At 39.1% G+C, this 5,273-nt stretch overlaps 1 protein-coding gene across 1 annotated transcript in view; it reads right to left on the bottom strand.

The window, feature by feature from the left end:
- The window catches only part of rnf24 (ring finger protein 24), a 23,555-nt gene extending 19,843 nt beyond the window's left edge, over positions 1–3,712 (bottom strand). Inside the window, exon 1 of the mRNA XM_024289746.2 lies at positions 2,773–3,712. The gene's annotated coding sequence lies outside the window, so the exon portion shown is untranslated. The remainder of the gene's footprint in view (positions 1–2,772) is intronic.
- Positions 3,713–5,273: the final 1,561 nt, after the last annotated feature.

Genomic DNA, 5,273 nt, shown 5'->3' with positions numbered 1-5,273 from the left:
AAAGCCAACTAACAAGTTTTTTACCCCTAAACTCAAAGTTTTTGCCACCAGATAATCAACGTGTGTTGTCAATTTATGCCATTAAAAAAAGATGTAGGAAACAGAACGATGAGAGCAGTAGCTTACAGAAAATGTTAGCAGAAACAAAGTCTTGGGAAAATAAACACTACCCATTAAAAAGGGAAATTGGTGCATAAGTACATGCTTTAAGTCCCACTCCAACTACACATTTTTTTCCTATGGTACATCGTCTGTTTTTCTAGTCTTTTAACTAAGATTATGTCATTTTTAGGTAAAATCCAAAAAGCCTGTATGAGTAACTGTGCTTACAAGGACACAAGTAATCAGAATAAAAGCCCAATTAGAATAAAAGAGTGTCATGTAAACATTCGGAATACTCTGACCCAATCTGACTCATTCAGATCAAAATTTCCTTCCGTTTGAAATGGATGGGTTGTGCCGATTATTGATCCGATCATGGTGCATGTGAACAACCGAGCAAACAGTGTCTTCTGTGCGAACAGCCGGACTCAATAGTTTTGTTTCTGCAAGCAGAAGAGGGTGTTTTGTTACGGTGTGCGCTCCAGAGGAGGCTTTTGAGCGCAGTCCAGCCAGCTACTCCACGCAAGCAAGCCCCGTCTACATTTGAGCGGCCGGACTCTATAATTTTGTGTCTCCGAGCAGAGGATGGTGCTTTGTTACATTCTGCACCCCAGAGGAGGCTTGTAAGCGCAGTTCTGCGCGAGCCAGCTGCCCAACTCAGGAAAACCGGGTTTCCGAGGAGAGGAACAGCTTCAGGATAGTGTACAAGCTCCGCAGGCGGCTTTTGAATGCAGAAATGCTACTCTGTGCTCCCAGCAGTCCCGTGAGACCGTGCAAACAATCCTGTGAATTTGCGTTACCAATAGTGTCCAGAAAAAAAGGCGGGTGTTTTTTTTGCATGGAAGCCAAATGTCGTTGGTACATATTACCCTAAACATTCCTTCAGGTCTGTGAGGCTAAGAATAAAGCTCAGCACTGGCCGCACATATGTAGTAAATATTTGTGAAGAGTCACTTAAAAAAATAATAATGATAATAGGAGCACGCTAAGATAATTTTGCTATGAGACAATAACAGCAGCCATGTTTGTTTACAACAGAACTCCGTTACTACTTCTTCTACAGCCGTTTATGGTATTTTAGATAGATCTACACATGTCAAAATGATTTATTCGGATTGGATGTAAACATTTGTCATAATCTGATGAAGTAATTGATGTACACACAGTACACAGTTCAATTCTAATGATCTTTGATCAGATTAAAGAAATTTTACACATGTACATGCATTGAACCTGAACAATTTTGGATGCAAAGCGTTTTGAATGAATGAATGAATGAATGAATGAATGAATGAATGAATGAATGAATGAATGAATGAATGAATGAATGAAATGGTTTATTTCAAGCAATCAGGTCATAATACATACATAACATATCACTTAATAAATCACAAGTTGATCACTTGAAAGGGAGTGGAAGGAAGCGAACTTATATAATCCCACCCCGACTCGACCATTTTCTCTACATGAATTATCAATATCCGGTTCAGGACTTAATATCAAATATTAATAAAATCAGGCTATTAAGGATCATTGACCCGGAACCGGAAAATCCATGGTTACAATCCATGGTAAAACATAATACACATAAATCTGAAAGCTGCTATTCTTTTTAGGCCTATAGTTGGCTTTGTGTACTAATTTTTTATTATTATTATAATAAATATGATCACCAGTTTACCACTAATCTATAACCTATACATTTTATACTTGATTAATATTGGAATTAACTAGGATGCTCCGAGATAAATAAAAACAGTACAATACACACCTAAAATTGTATGTAAAAGTGGAGATTTTGATGTGTTGAAACACATGTGAACACAGACTGTTCTGGAATGTAGGGAAGTACCATGTGTCCCACTCAAAGGAAAACCAAAACCAGTTTCCCTTCACGCTCAGGAGATGGAGACCAATCATTTCTAAATACTTCCCAATCCCAACTGGATACAAACGTGTAACCAGTAAACATTTTACAAAGTGGCAAAAACACATCCAGAATGGATGACAACTCCTTCTGCAGTAAGATCTCAGCACAGCCCTCACACTCCTGGCTCCTCTGAACACCTGAGAGTCGATTAACTACTTTTCAATCAAATTATCCTCAGCTAGCATACGACTGCTCCAACAGTGGATCAGTGTGAAGCCTCTTTGTTCTACTTTTTGTTCACACAAAGCCGCCAGAGTTGTCAGCATGAAGCACCACGCGTTTTCACGGGGGGTTGTTGGTGCCTCCCCCGACACAGAGTTAAGCTTTTAACCCTGACGGATGCGCCTCATTGTGCGCATGACACAAAAACACAAACAAAAAGGAGTGCCATGTGAACAGGGGGGGTAAAAATAAAAGCTCACTGACTCGACAGTGGATGCTGTAGCTAATTGACATCCACGTTTGGCTAATATCTTCCAGCGTGTTAGCATTTTTTTTCCTCCTGCCAAATAAATGGGCGGCGGCTTGTTAGCTAGCATTGCTAATAGTAGCCACGGATGACATAGCGTAACATGGGCACAACCCCAAAACAGTTTTTATTTAAAACAAATGTAATGAAATACATTTAAAATAGCCGCACATTATTGTGTTACGTAAGCCATAAAAGTTGAAGCAAACTACAAGTTCAGCGCGTTAATTGAACTTCGCTAGCTAACGTGATAAAAGAAGCATTTACTCACCAGCACTCTCCCAGTCCGCCCCTCTATCCGTCTTATTCTTCTCTAATGGGGGTTTGTTTCCTCGCACAGCCTCAGTGGTGAACGGACTAACCGAAGAGCGATTCTGAAAGCGCTTCTCTCGACTCGAACCCTCTTATGGCAATGTTACGCAAATCCCTGCAGCAGAGCGACCTCCTCATCACAGAGCCCCGGCTCCGCCTGTCTGCGATGTTGACGGTGGGCGGCGGATCGAGCAGACTTTTATTATCACTAGATGTGCGGAGCGGAAACGCTGATAGAAATAGAGGTGGTGGGTGGATAAGCCCGCAGCAGGGGGGGTGGCTTTTTATGAGGAAAGAGTTCGCGCTTTTCCCAAAAATGTACGTCGTTGGGGAACGGCAGTCGTCCTTGGCAGTGGACACGTTTCGCACGTACACGTTTACTCGCCCACTACCACTGTAAATAGACCCCACCTCCTCAGAGGCAGCTCTCGGGAGGAGGAGGAGGTGAAGGAGGAGAGCAGTGCCCTCCCCGTCCACGGGCGACTTCCAGGGAGGAAGAGAGATGCAGCGCGCGGGACAGGAAGAGCTCATACATGCAGGTTCTGTGAGGCACGTGCGTGTTTAAGGATCCAAACACGCCATAAAACTTCTAAAACTAAATCTATTCATCCACATTCTGAAAAAATAATTTAAATACATCTAATAATGAAAACTTTAAAAATTTGTATTTTTTTCAAGTTACAAAGCTATTCATCCATCCAGGTGCATTTTTTTCTTGGAATTTAGTAAAAAAAAAAAAAAAAAGACGGATTACATTTTTATGTACCTAAAGATGACTATAAAATGTGAATTTGGAAAGAACACATGTAAGCCACACTAGTTTTTCTCAATCGTTTCAGTGCAGAAGGGAGTCACTCTCTTAAAATGCAAGTCACCACGTCAAAATGGGTAGTTCATGCTTCAGAAGCAAGTTTTTATGTCAGGAAAGTGTCAGTGTGTTCAAAATGACAAGTCATGACTCCAGCTTCTTTGACGATCAACTGAATAGATTCATCATGTTTTCACTGAGACTGATTATTCTGGAAGTGCTTCCAAATGTCATGTAATGTGAAGAAAGCATGTATCATGCATGACATTTTGAAAACTAAAGGTCAATTCAAAGGAAAAAAAGACTGAATATGAACTTTACGCTGTTTAATTGCAACCATTCACAACATTGTGCAAATGGAAAGAAAAAACAAAACCACCTCCAGGAAGAGGAAAAAACTCCTCAGTTGGATTTAGAAATGGAGAATAGGGAGGAAGATACTCCACAAGCATCTTGTCATGTTCTGCAAACCACTGCCTGCACTGAAGCAGAGGAAGCTGACATCATTATCATTGGTTGAAACTACAAGTAACACCTTTTTTTATCAGTGTATGATGAAGTTCTGCTTAAAAAAAGTTTATGGACACTTTCATGGAAACACAACAACAATTATATTTAAAATAGACGTATGTTTGACAAAATGTTCATCAAGTTTGTGTGCAAAGATACAATCAATGAAATTAAGATTATTAGTTGAATAAACAATGACTAACCAGCCTGGACACGTTTAGATCATTTTGACAGACATGATAAAACAAATGAATAATTATGAATTTATACTTCAATTGCTTTTTGTCCAAAAGGATATGCTATTGAATGAAATGAACAGGAAACTGCCCCTGGGTTGTGCACAGATGACTAAATGATGTGGAGATTGCACTAACTGTCGTGAGAAGTTTATGATAAATGCACGACTGAGAAAAACTGTAATATAAGTATAATCATAGACAGACAGAAGGTCGGTCAGTCAGCAAAAACTCAGAAGTAAAAAGAACAACTAATACAAATTGTTGAAGAGTTCAAATCAAGTTAAATTAAGATGAAATCTCTGTTCAGGTCCTCTCATGTGTCAGATTCATAGCAGAGCTTCCTGGTCTGACAGGTCTGCAACCTTCAAAGAGCCTTTTGGGCTGATTCCTCACTGACCACAACCCAGTAGGAGATACAAAGACTTACCTCATCCTTCAAACAAATAAGAGCCCGATTTATATTAATGCTAATATGATACACTAAATTAAAAGGTTTTTTTGGTCATAAATAAAGCAAAAAGAGAAAATTGTTATGAAAAATTTGACAAAAGTTTACATTACTTCCTTATAAAATAAAATACTCTTTAGACCACATAGAACCATGTCAATGCAGAGATTGTGGTAGAAGTGTGGTGCATCAAATTAATAAATGTCAAATGTAACTAACTTTAAATCAGAGGTGACTCATAAGACTTTTTTTCGGAGGATACGTTGCACTTAAAAACCTTGATTTTTTTTTTCCAAAATATAAAATCGACCTTATTACCCACTATGCATTAATTATGAATTCTGGTTGTGGTTACTGACCTCTAAATGATTCTTTGTGGTACATGTGCCCAAAAATCGATCAAAGTTTCTTATTACAACTTTGATAAACAACAAAGCCACAATGTTTGATTGAGT

Source organism: Oryzias melastigma, linkage group LG1 (assembly GCF_002922805.2).
Source record: "Oryzias melastigma strain HK-1 linkage group LG1, ASM292280v2, whole genome shotgun sequence".
In the NCBI taxonomy this organism is placed as follows: Eukaryota; Metazoa; Chordata; class Actinopteri; order Beloniformes; family Adrianichthyidae; genus Oryzias; species Oryzias melastigma.
The sequence above is the reverse complement of the archived record's forward strand: the minus strand, read 5'-3'. Positions and strand labels throughout refer to the sequence as shown.